At 41.4% G+C, this 13,885-nt stretch overlaps 1 long non-coding RNA gene across 1 annotated transcript; it reads left to right on the forward strand.

The window, feature by feature from the left end:
• The first annotated feature begins 250 nt into the window (after positions 1–250).
• On the forward strand, positions 251–5,246 carry LOC135568679 (uncharacterized). Its single transcript, XR_010462707.1, has 3 exons — positions 251–354; positions 3,425–3,498; positions 4,439–5,246. It is a non-coding gene; the product is annotated as an uncharacterized LOC135568679 (long non-coding RNA).
• The last annotated feature ends 8,639 nt before the right edge of the window (positions 5,247–13,885 follow it).

Here is a 13,885-nt window from a genome sequence, read left to right on the forward strand (position 1 = left end):
ACAGAATGATATTAATATACCATGTGACTACAGGTCTCTCAAACAAATACAAGAGGAAATAGTGAGTACATGAGAAAAGCAACAAAGTTAATATAACGTTATATTGCACATCCATTCATTTTAGAACAAAAACTGTGACTGAAGGGGACTTCCTGATTGGTGTAGTCATAGCTGTACTGTTTGTGTTATTATCCTGTGTTAGTAATGGTTTGTATCTGTCACTAAGCAGTAGTGAACTATGAATGGGGGTGGTGCCTCTCATCTTGGTTTCAGGTCAGGGAAAATGAAACTTAAATCCTCAGCATCACAATATCATCAACTGAGGCAGCAGAGACAGACAGGACAAAGTAACAGGTAGGTGTTGAATGGTTTAGTTTTCTGAAACATCTATTTGAATCGGGGACACCTGAACAATGTGTATGATAGGATACACGTTAACGTCCCAAGTACTGCTACATAATTCCATTCATTTTTTAAAAATGGTACCAGTTACTTCAGATGAGTCCCGTCACATACCATCGTGCTTGTGAGAATCTCTCCTTTCCATAGTGGAGTCATATTAGTTTGTAGTCCAAACCATTCAGACGCTACAGACAGAAGTTGGCACATCGGCGGTACTGACTTCAGGCGAGTCTGGTAACACTTGTGGGGGTTGTAGAGCAAAACGAAGAACACCTTTTTGTAGGCCAAACCTTTCGGACGCTACAGCCGTTTTAGTGAGAAGACCGGTTTTCGCGATGCCTCATGGTCTGACGAACATCGCTGTATCTCGGCCACCTTCCTCCACCGCAGATGCTGAAGTCCGATCTCGGCGGATTTGGTAGATTGAGAAACAGTGGAAAACAGAAAGGAAAACGCGGCACACATTTCCAGGAATTTGGCTACAACTCCAATGCCCGCGGAAAGTGCCTGGATGTGCGTATGTTCTGCAGTGTTGAGATGGAGAAGCAGTCCATGCAAAACAACACATACAGTATCTTTAACTTAAACTGGTGGATTTTAATGGGGATTTTTTATTATGTTACTTAGATTGAAGCAAGGGTGAATCAATAGACTCGTTGTTTATTGTGAAACAGTCTGTTCTGTTTAACATGTTATTGTGTTCTATGTTTATTATGTTGCATGTTCTATGTTTATTCTGTTCTATGTTTATTCTCTTCTGTCCTGTGTTTATTCTGTTCTATGTTTATTCTCTTCTGTCCTGTGTTTATTCTGTTCTATGTTAATTCTGTTCTGTTTATTCTCTTCTGTCCTGTGTTTATTCTGTTCTATGTTAATTCTGTTCTGTTTATTCTCTTCTGTCCTGTGTTTATTCTGTTCTATGTTAATTCTGTTCTGTTTATTCTCTTCTGTCCTGTGTTTATTCTGTTCTATGTTAATTCTGTTCTGTTTATTCTCTTCTGTCCTGTGTTTATTCTGTTCTATGTTAATTCTGTTCTGTTTATTCTCTTCTGTCCTGTGTTTATTCTGTTCTATGTTAATTCTGTTCTGTTTATTCTCTTCTGTCCTGTGTTTATTCTGTTCTATGTTAATTCTGTTCTGTTTATTCTCTTCTGTCCTGTGTTTATTCTGTTCTATGTTAATTCTGTTCTGTTTATTCTCTTCTGTCCTGTGTTTATTCTGTTCTATGTTAATTCTGTTCTGTTTATTCTCTTCTGTCCTGTGTTTATTCTGTTCTATGTTAATTCTCTTCTGTTTATTCTCTTCTGTCCTGTGTTTATTCTGTTCTATGTTAATTCTGTTCTGTTTATTCTCTTCTGTCCTGTGTTTATTCTGTTCTATGTTAATTCTGTTCTGTTTATTCTCTTCTGTCCTGTGTTTATTCTGTTCTATGTTAATTCTGTTCTGTTTATTCTCTTCTGTCCTGTGTTTATTCTGTTCTATGTTAATTCTGTTCTGTTTATTCTCTTCTGTCCTGTGTTTATTCTGTTCTATGTTAATTCTGTTCTGTTTATTCTCTTCTGTCCTGTGTTTATTCTGTTCTATGTTAATTCTGTTCTGTTTATTCTCTTCTGTCCTGTGTTTATTCTGTTCTATGTTAATTCTCTTCTGTCCTGTGTTTATTCTGTTCTTTGTTTATTCTCTTCTGTCCTGTGTTTATTCTGTTCTATGTTTATTCTCTTCTGTCCTGTGTTTATTCTGTTCTATGTTAATTCTCTTCTGTCCTGTGTTTATTCTGTTCTTTGTTTATTCTCTTCTGTCCTGTGTTTATTCTGTTCTATGTTTATTCTCTTCTGTCCTGTGTTTATTCTGTTCTATGTTAATTCTCTTCTGTCCTGTGTTTATTCTGTTCTATGTTTATTCTCTTCTGTCCTGTGTTTATTCTGTTCTATGTTTATTCTCTTCTGTCCTGTGTTTATTCTGTTCTATGTTTATTCTCTTCTGTCCTGTGTTTATTCTGTTCTATGTTAATTCTCTTCTGTCCTGTGTTTATTCTGTTCTATGTTTATTCTCTTCTGTCCTGTGTTTATTCTGTTCTATGTTTATTCTCTTCTGTCCTGTGTTTATTCTGTTCTGTTTATTCTCTTCTGTCCTGTGTTTATTCTGTTCTATGTTAATTCTCTTCTGTCCTGTGTTTATTCTGTTCTATGTTTATTCTCTTCTGTCCTGTGTTTATTCTGTTCTATGTTTATTCTCTTCTGTCCTGTGTTTATTCTGTTCTATGTTTATTCTCTTCTGTCCTGTGTTTATTCTGTTCTATGTTTATTCTCTTCTGTCCTGTGTTTATTCTGTTCTATGTTTATTCTCTTCTGTCCTGTGCTTATTCTGTTCTATGTATATTCTTCTCTATGATCTATGTTTATTCTGTTCTTTGTTTATTCTCTTCTGTCCTGTGCTTATTCTGTTCTATGTTAATTCTGTTCTGTTTATTCTCTTCTGTCCTGTGTTTATTCTGTTCTATGTTAATTCTGTTCTGTGTTTATTATGTTCTATGTATATTCTTCTCTATGATCTATGTTTATTCTGTTCTATTTTCTATGTATATTCTTCTCTATGATCTATGCTTATTCTGTTCTTTGTTTATTCTCTTCTGTCCTGTGCTTATTCTGTTCTATGTTAATTCTGTTCTGTTTATTCTCTTCTGTCCTGTGTTTATTCTGTTCTATGTTAATTCTGTTCTGTTTATTCTCTTCTGTCCTGTGTTTATTCTGTTCTATGTTAATTCTGTTCTGTTTATTCTCTTCTGTCCTGTGTTTATTATGTTCTATGTTTATTCTTCTCTATGATCTATGTTTATTCTGTTCTATTTTCTATGTTTATTCTTCTCTATTTTCTATGTTTATTCTTCTCTATGATCTATGTTTATTATGTTCTATTTTCTATGTTTATTCTGTTCTATGTTTTATGTTTATTCTGTTCTATTTTCATTGTTTAACTGGTAAACAACATCACTTCATTGTCTAATTTCTATGCTTTATTGTAGACACCCTCTTCATTGAGTTGAATTGAGTTCAGGATAAACAACAGAGGAAAAGTACAACAACATGATGACTTCAGGTGATGCGTTACCGTGATTAAAACCCAAACTTCCCTCTCCTATAGGAGAGGACAGTTCAGTAGTGATGCTCTACTATTGTAGTGTAACAGCTTCCCTATAATAGAGGACAGTTCAGTAGTGATACTCTACTATTGTAGTGTAACAGCTTCCCTATAATAGAGGACAGTTCAGTAGTGATGCTCTACTATTGTAGTGTAACAGCTTCCCTATAATAGAGAAGAGGAAAGTTCAGTAGTGATACTCTACTATTGTAGTGTAACAGCTTCCCTATAATAGAGAAGAGGAAAGTTCAGTAGTGATACTCTACTATTGTAGTGTAACAGCTTCCCTATAATAGAGAAGAGGAAAGTTCAGTAGTGATACTCTACTATTGTAGTGTAACAGCTTCCCTATCATAGAGAACAGTTCAGTAGTGATACTCTACTATTGCAGTGTAACAGCTTCCCTATCATAGAGGACAGTTCAGTAGTGATACTCTACTATTGTAGTGTAACAGCTTCCCTATCATAGAGAACAGTTCAGTAGTGATACTCTACTATTGCAGTGTAACAGCTTCCCTATCATAGAGGACAGTTCAGTAGTGATGCTCTACTATTGTAGTGTAACAGCTTCCCTATAGGAGAGGACAGTTCAGTAGTGATACTCTACTATTGTAGTTTAACAGCTTCCCTATCATAGAGGACAGTTCAGTAGTGATACTCTACTATTGTAGTTTAACAGCTTCCCTATAGGAGAGGACAGTTCAGTAGTGATACTCTACTATTGTAGTGTAACAGAATGGGGAACATAAAGCTGACAGAGATGCCTGAAGCCAAAGTAAAAGATAACCACTTGTTTTGTTTTTATTCTTTCAAGTATCATTACATGACAGATGTGCTGAATACTGTAAAATGCAGCAGATTCTTAATGATTAATACTTGGTGTGTATGTGTGTCACAGCTCCTGATAAGCCAGATTGTGGGCCGATGGTGGTTACTGTTGGATTCTTGACGTTGGTCATTGGAATCGCTGTTGGAGTGAAACTGAAGGTGGCCACAGACCAGTTCATTAAACAACATCTATGGAAGGTTTATGTCTTTGTCACTGTTTTTATTGTTGTTTCTATCATGGTGCTTCTGAACTTGAAGAAACATGAAGTATAGAGGGATACTGAAGCCTGACTCCTACAATTAGCAAACACTTCTCAGTCAGTCACACACAACTATTAAATGAATGACTGATTTGTACCTTGTTATGTACATTTGTTATTACATAGCAATAAAATACTTTTCCAAAAATGCATGTGTCCATTGTTGATGAAAGGTGCGGCCGACATCCTAGCTGTTGAGATTGTAACTGAAAGGACCCTGGTTTGAATCCCCAACCCGACTAGGTGAAAAACCTGCCGATGTGCCCTTGAGTAAGGCACCTTATTCCTCCTGCAAGTCCCTCTGGAAAAGAACATCTGCTAAATGACTGAACTGTAAACAACATTTGGAAAAAAGTGATTCATAGTTGGTTAGATGTATTTGTCATCCTATTTTAATGTGACCAAGATCCCTTGCCATCTCTGGCCATCTGTGTGTGCTCGTACTTTGTCAATGTTTGTGAATTGTCATTGTAAGTGTCTTTATAGATCGGTTGAACATCGATTTACTATTATGTTTTTGTAACCAATTGCATGTGTCTCTTCAACTCATTTGTTTTTGCTCATCAACATGTCAGTATCTTCTGGGCTGATTAAACCAAATAGTAAATCAAATTTTAACTAACGTGATCTCTTATTTTACATGTTGACCTTAGAACTTTGACCCAGTGACTAAAAACATTTCAACTAGAAAAACACAGGCGACAACATCGAGGCCAACACCCCCAGCACATAAGAGGGTTCACCGCATACGTCGGGGGAAGAAGAACCCCCCCATTGAGACCCAGGACGGGCCACAGTTCAACAGGAGCTAAATGTCTTCAACTTATCAAGTAAGACCCTGACATCAGCTCACCTCAGTGTTCTCTATGAGGGGTTCTGACCCTGACATCAGCTCACCTCAGTGCTCTCTATGAGGGGTTATGACCCTGACATCAGCTCACCTCAGTGTTCTCTATAAGGGGTTATGACCCTGACATCACCTCACCTCAGTGTTCTCTATAAGGGGTTATGACCCTGCCATCAGCTCACCTCAGTGTTCTCTATAAGGGGTTATGACCCTGACATCAGCTCACCTCAGTGTGCTCTATAAGGGTTTATGACCCTGACATCCTCTCACCTCAGTGTTCTCTATAAGGGGTTATAACCCTGACATCCTCTCACCTCAGTGTTCTCTATAAGGGGTTATGACCCTGACATCAGCTCACCTCAGTGTTCTCTATAAGGGGTTATGACCCTGACATCACCTCACCTCAGTGTTCTCTATAAGGGGTTATGACCCTGACATCCTCTCACCTCAGTGTTCTCTATAAGGGGTTATGACCCTGACATCACCTCACCTCAGTGTTCTCTATAAGGGGTTATGACCCTGACATCACCTCACCTCAGTGTTCTCTATGAGGGGTTATGACCCTGACATCAGCTCACCTCAGTGTTCTCTATGAGGGGTTATGACCCTGACATCAGCTCACCTCAGTGTTCTCTATAAGGGGTTATGACCGTGACATCACCTCACCTCAGTGTTCTCTATAAGGGGTTATGACCCTGACATCACCTCACCTCAGTGTTCTCTATGAGGGGTTATGACCCTGACATCAGCTCACCTCAGTGTTCTCTATAAGGGGTTATGACCCTGACATCACCTCACCTCAGTGTTCTCTATAAGGGGTTATGACCCTGACATCAGCTCACCTCAGTGTTCTCTATAAGGGGTTATGACCCTGACATCAGCTCACCTCAGTGTTCTCTATAATAGGTTATGACCCTGACATCCTCTCACCTCAGTGTTCTCTATAAGGGGTTATAACCCTGACATCCTCTCACCTCAGTGTTCTCTATAAGGGGTTATGACCCTGACATCAGCTCACCTCAGTGTTCTCTATAAGGGGTTATAACCCTGACATCCTCTCACCTCAGTGTTCTCTATAAGGGGTTATGACCCTGACATCAGCTCACCTCAGTGTTCTCTATAAGGGGTTATAACCCTGACATCCTCTCACCTCAGTGTTCTCTATAAGGGGCTATGACCCTGACATCAGCTCACCTCAGTGTTACATTTACATTACATTTAAGTCATTTAGCAGACGTTCTCTATAAGGGGTTATAACCCTGACATCCTCTCACCTCAGTGTTCTCTATAAGGGGTTATGACCCTGACATCAGCTCACCTCAGTGTTCTCTATAAGGGGTTATAACCCTGACATCCTCTCACCTCAGTGTTCTCTATAAGGGGTTCTGACCCTGACATCAGCTCACCTGTGTTCTCTATAAGGGGTTCTGACCCTGACATCAGCTCACCTCAGTGTTCTCTATAAGGGGTAATCATTGTACCCACTGCACACATTAATGAATTTGACATCCAGATAGATCTATTCAAGTTTTTCCTTAGTCTGAGATTGCGTGAGTTCTTTGATAAGAGTGAAACTACATGACTCCACGTGAAATGTCATCCTCAGTGAGATGTATACACAGGTCTACCCTGCTATTCAATAGACGTACCTGTCCTACCTTGAGTCAAGGAGAAGATGGAGCCTTTAACCCAGCTGAGGTACCTGACAACTCTGAGAGAACAACATTTAGAGCAGACCGTTTGTTTGTACCTCCCCCCAAATGCAATGCGTCCATAGAAACCTTCTGTAGGATCGTTGAATATTATGTAGGTGACCTACTGAAAGACAAACAGAAACACAAATCCTATGATAACCTGAGTAGAGACGAGAGAACGGCTCTTCAGTCAGATCCTATGATAACCTGAGTAGAGACGAGAGAACGGCTCTTCAGTCAGATCCTATGATAACCTGAGTAGAGACAAGAGAACGGCTCTTCAGTCAGATCCTATGATAACCTGAGTAGAGACGAGAGAACGGCTCTTCAGTCAGATCCTATGATAACCTGAGTAGAGACGAGAGAACGGCTCTTCAGTCAGATCCTATGATAACCTGAGTAGAGACGAGAGAACGGCTCTTCAGTCAGATCCTATGATAACCTGAGTAGAGACGAGAGAACGGACAACACCAAAACTCAATTATGTTAGGATATGTGTTAAGGTAGTAGTTGCCATAGGGACAACACCAAAACTCAGTTATGTTAGGATATGTGTTAAGGTAGTAGTTGCCATAGGGATAACACCAAAACTCAGTTATGTTAGGATATGTGTTAAGGTAGTAGTTGTCATAGGGACAACACCAAAACTCAGTTATGTTAGGATATGTGTTAAGGTAGTAGTTGTCATAGGGACAACACCAAAACTCAGTTATGTTAGGATATGTGTTAAGGTAGTAGTTGCCATAGGGACAACACCAGGACTCTAGTGGGTTACTGACTTCCCTGAGGAAGATGCCTGTAACGGTGTTCTTGTGTCGAAGGAGAGGCGTACCAAAATACAGCGTGGTTATTATTCATGGTTCTTTAATAAAGAAACAATACATGAATAGACTAACAAAACCAAGAAATGTGGAAAAACCCAAAACAGCCCTATCTGGTGCAAACACAGAGACAGGAACAATCACCCACAAACCCCAACACCAAACAGGCTACCTAAATATGGTTCCCAATCAGAGACAATGACTAACAACTGCCTCTGATTGAGAACCATATCAGGTCAAACACAGAAACAGACAAACTAGACACACAACATAGAATGCCCACTCAGATCACACCCTGACCAAACAAAACATAGAAACATACAAAGCAAACTATGGTCAGGGTGTGACAATGCCATCCTTTTTGTGTCAGGTTTCCCCCTGCTAGTACTATTGCATTGAATATGAACTCAAAATCAGTTAAACAGTCATATTGAAATGTTTAAAGATTGCCCACCCACCTGTGTCAGGTGATCTGATAAGTAACTTCCAAGAAGCAATCAAAGGTTGTCTCAGAACATGTCAGGGTGTCAATGAAATGCAGGTTGACATTTATTTTCATTCATCTTGACCTGGAGGCAGAACTGAGAGATTTCCGCTAGATGGGTCAGCTGCAAAGCCTGAATGTAACCATTCAAACAACACAATATTAGAATGTAGCCATCAAAATAACACAATATTAGAATGTAGCCATCAAAACACAGTAATAGAATGTAGCCATCAAAACACAGTAATAGAATGTAGCCATCAAAATAACACAATATTAGAATGTAGCCATCAAAACAACACAATATTAGAATGTAGCCATCAAAATAACACAATATTAGAATGTAGCCATCAAAACACAGTAATAGAATGTAGCCATCAAAACACAGTAATAGAATGTAGCCATCAAAACACAATATTAGAATGTACCCATCAAAACACAGTAATAGAATGTAGCCATCAAAACACAGTAATAGAATGTAGCCATCAAAACGACACAGTATTAGAATGTACCCATCAAAATAACACAATATTAGAATGTAGCCATCAAAACACAGTAATAGAATGTAGCCATCAAAACACAGTAATAGAATGTAGCCATCAAAACACAATAATAGAATGTAGCCATCAAAACACAGTAATAGAATGTAGCCATCAAAACACAGTAATAGAATGTAGCCATCAAAACACAATATTAGAATGTAGCCATCAAAACACAATATTAGAATGTAGCCATCAAAATAACACAATATTAGAATGTAGCCATCAAAACACAGTAATAGAATGTAGCCATCAAAACACAGTAATAGAATGTAGCCATCAAAATAACACAATATTAGAATGTAGCCATCAAAACAACACAATATTAGAATGTAGCCATCAAAATAACACAATATTAGAATGTAGCCATCAAAACACAGTAATAGAATGTAGCCATCAAAACACAGTAATAGAATGTAGCCATCAAAACACAATATTAGAATGTACCCATCAAAACACAGTAATAGAATGTAGCCATCAAAACACAGTAATAGAATGTAGCCATCAAAACGACACAGTATTAGAATGTACCCATCAAAATAACACAATATTAGAATGTAGCCATCAAAACACAGTAATAGAATGTAGCCATCAAAACACAGTAATAGAATGTAGCCATCAAAACACAATAATAGAATGTAGCCATCAAAACACAGTAATAGAATGTAGCCATCAAAACACAGTAATAGAATGTAGCCATCAAAACACAATATTAGAATGTAGCCATCAAAACAACATTAACCTATGGAGAATGTCTTCAGAATGGAGACATTTACATTACATTTAAGTCATTTAGCAGACGCTCTTATCCAGAGCGACTTATGGAGAATGTCTTCAGAATGGAGACATTTACATTACATTTAAGTCATTTAGCAGACGCTCTTATCCAGAGCGACTTATGGAGAATGTCTTCAGAATGGAGATCAATGAAAGGTAGCCATCAACACAACATTAACCTATGGAGAATGTCTTCAGAATGGAGACCGATGGAAGGTAGCCATCAACACAACATTAACCTATGGAGAATGTCTTCAGAATGGAGACCAATGAAAGGTAGCCATCAACACAACATTAACCTATGGAGAATGTCTTCAGAATGGAGACCAATGAAAGGTAGCCATCAACACAACATTAACCTATGGAGAATGTCTTCAGAATGGGGACCGATGGAAGGTAGCCATCAACACAACATTAACCTATGGAGAATGTCTTCAGAATGGAGACCAATGAAAGGTAGCCATCAACACAACATTAACCTATGGAGAATGTCTTCAGAATGGAGACCAATGAAAGGTAGCCATCAACACAACATTAACCTATGGAGAATGTCTTCAGAATGGAGACCAATGAAAGGTAGCCATCAACACAACATTAACCTATGGAGAATGTCTTCAGAATGGAGACCGATGGAAGGTAGCCATCAACACAACATTAACCTATGGAGAATGTCTTCAGAATGGAGATCGATGAAAGGTAGCCATCAACACAACATTAACCTATGGAGAATGTCTTCAGAATGGAGACCGATGAAAGGTAGCCATCAACACAACATTAACCTATGGAGAATGTCTTCAGAATGGAGACCGATGAAAGGTAGCCATCAACACAACATTAACCTATGGAGAATGTCTTCAGAATGGAGACCGATGAAAGGTAGCCATCAACACAACATTAACCTATGGAGAATGTCTTCAGAATGGAGACCGATGGAAGGTAGCCATCAACACAACCTAGGGTTGGAGCGAGCGGTCGCATCTGCACTCGGTCCGCAGGTAGTATTACATTTCATTACATTTCATTATAGTACAACGGTTTGATTTGTCTAATCTTAGCAATTTCTTCTTAGCTAGCTACACAGCCGTCTTTGTATCATAGATAATTGCGTAATTATCGTATTTCGTCGTCCTAACGCAGTCTACACTGCCCTGCAGCTAGCCAGCTAGCTAACGTCCACCGTTAGCTAGTCCACCGTCTACCGATTAGCAGCACAACTATTACACTCAACTGAACGACTTGATTAGTGTAGTGTTAGCTAGCTACATAGTTGTCTTTGCTGTCTTCGTACCCAAGATAATTGTGTAGTTTAGAGTGTGTAGTTTTATGTCGTCCTTAACATAGGAGACTCTGCTAGCTAGCCAACAGCTAGCCAACGTCTACCGAACAGAACTTCTGCACTCAACAATCCGGTCGCATTTCGCTTCGCTCCACAGGTAGTATCACATTTTTCATTTCATTTCATTACAGTACAACGGCTTGATTTGTTTGATCGTAGACAGCTAGCCAACGCTAGCCAGCTAGCCGTCTTTGTATCAAATATAATTGTGTAGTCTAGAGCGATTTCCTAGGTTAGCCAGCCAGCTATTGTCGTTCTTTTAACGCAACGTAACGTAATCAACACTGCTAGCTAGCCAGCTAGCCCCGAATAGCAGCACAGTAGAAACTATTACACTCAACGGAACGACTTGATTAGTGTAGTGTCAACAACCCAGCCAATGCCAACTAGCCTACTTAGTCAACAACGCAGCCTCTGCCAGCTAGCCTACTTCAGCAGTACTGTATCATTTTAATCATTTTAGTCAATAAGATTCTTGCTACGTAAGCTTAACTCTCTGAACACTCGTGACGTGTAGTCCACTTGTCATTCCAATCTCCTTTGCATTAGCGTAGCCTCTTGTGTAGCCTGTCAACTATGTGTCTGTCTATCCCTGTTCTCTCCTCTCTGCACAGACCATACAAACGCTCCACACCGCGTGGCCGCGCCACCCTAATCTGGTGGTCCCAGCGCGCACGACCCACGTGGAGTTCCAGGTCTCCGGTAGCCTCTGGAACTGCCGATCTGCGGCCAACAAGGCAGAGTTCATCTCCGCCTATGTCTCCCTCCAGTCCCTCGACTTGGCACTGACGGAAACATGGATCACCACAGACAACACTGCTACTCCTACTGCTCTCTCTTCGTCTGCCCACGTGTTCTCGCACACCCCGAGAGCTTCTGGTCAGCGGGGTGGTGGCACCGGGATCCTCATCTCTCCCAAGTGGTCATTCTCTCTTTCTCCCTTACCCATCTGTCTATCGCCTCCTTTGAATTCCATGCTGTCACAGTTACCAGCCCTTTCAAGCTTAACATCCTTATCATTTATCGCCCTCCAGGTTCCTCGGAGAGTTCATCAATGAGCTTGATGCCTTGATAAGCTCCTTTCCTGAGGACGGCTCACCTCTCACAGTTCTGGGCGACTTTAACCTCCCCACGCCTACCTTTGACTCATTCCTCTCTGCCTCCTTCTTTCCACTCCTCTCCTCTTTTGACCTCACCCTCTCACCTTCCCCCTACTCACAAGGCAGGAAATACGCTCGACCTCATCTTTACTAGATGCTGTTCTTCCACTAACCTCGTTGCAACTCCCCTCCAAGTCTCCGACCACTACCTTGTATCCTTTTCCCTCTCGCTCTCATCCAACACTTCCCACACTGCCCCTACTCGGATGGTATCGCGCCGTCCCAACCTTCGCTCTCTCCCCCGCTACTCTCTCCTCTTCCATCCTATCATCTCTTCCCTCTGCTCAAACCTTCTCCAACCTATCTCCTGATTCTGCCTCCTCAACCCTCCTCTCCTCCCTTTCTGCATCCTTTGACTCTCTATGTCCCTATCCTCCAGGCCGGCTCGGTCCTCCCCTCCCGCTCCGTGGCTCGGGACGACTCATTGCGAGCTCACAGAACAGGAGCTCCGGGCAGCCGAGCGGAAATGGAGGAAAACTCGCCTCCCCTGCGGACCTGACATCCTTTCACTCCCTCCTCTCTACATTTTCCTCTTCTCTCTCTGCTGCTAAAGCCACTTTCTACCACTCTAAATTCCAAGCATCTGCCTCTAACCCTAGGAAGCTCTTTGCAACCTTCTCCTCCTCCTGAATCCTCCTCCCCCTCCCCCTCCTCCCTCTCTGCAGATGACTTCGTCAACCATTTTGAAAAGAAGGTCGACGACATCCGATCCTCGTTTGCTAAGTCAAACGACACCGCTGGTTCTGCTCACACTGCCCTACCCTGTGCTCTGACCTCTTTCTCCCCTCTCTCTCCAGATGAAATCTCGCGTCTTGTGACGGCCGGCCGCTACAACCTGCCCGCTTGACCCTATCCCCTCCTCTCTTCTCCAGACCATTTCCGGAGACCTCCTCCCTTACCTCACCTCGCTCAACTCAATCCCTGACCCAGCTGGCCACGCCCCTTCCGTCTTCAAGAGCGAGAGTTGCACCCTTCTGGAAACCTGCACTCGATCCCTCCGATGTCACCAAACCAGACCAGTATCCCTTCTTTCTTTTCTTCTCCAAAACTTCTTGAACGTGCCGCCCTGGCCGTAGCTCTCCGCCATTCCTCAGAATGACCTTCTGATCCAAATCAGTCAGGTTTCAAGACTAGTCATTCAACTGAGACTGCTCTTCTCTGTATCACGGAGGCGCTCCGCACTGCTAAAGCTAACTCTCTCTCCTCTGCTCTCATCCTTCTAGACCTATCGGCTGCCTTCGATACTGTGAACCATCAGATCCTCCTCTCCACCCTCTCCGAGTTGGGCATCTCCGGCGCGGCCCACGCTTGGATTGCGTCCTACCTGACAGGTCGCTCCTACCAGGTGGCGTGGCGAGAATCCGTCTCCACACCACGTGCTCTCACCACTGGTGTCCCCCAGGGCTCTGTTCTAGGCCCTCTCCTATTCTCGCTATACACCAAGTCACTTGGCTCTGTCATAACCTCACATGGTCTCTCCTATCATTGCTATGCAGACGACACACAATTAATCTTCTCCTTTCCCCCTTCTGATGACCAGGTGGCGAATCGCATCTCTGCATGTCTGGCAGACATATCCGTGTGGATGACGGATCACAC

Source organism: Oncorhynchus nerka, unplaced genomic scaffold (assembly GCF_034236695.1).
Source record: "Oncorhynchus nerka isolate Pitt River unplaced genomic scaffold, Oner_Uvic_2.0 unplaced_scaffold_1444, whole genome shotgun sequence".
Classification (NCBI taxonomy): domain Eukaryota; kingdom Metazoa; phylum Chordata; class Actinopteri; order Salmoniformes; family Salmonidae; genus Oncorhynchus; species Oncorhynchus nerka.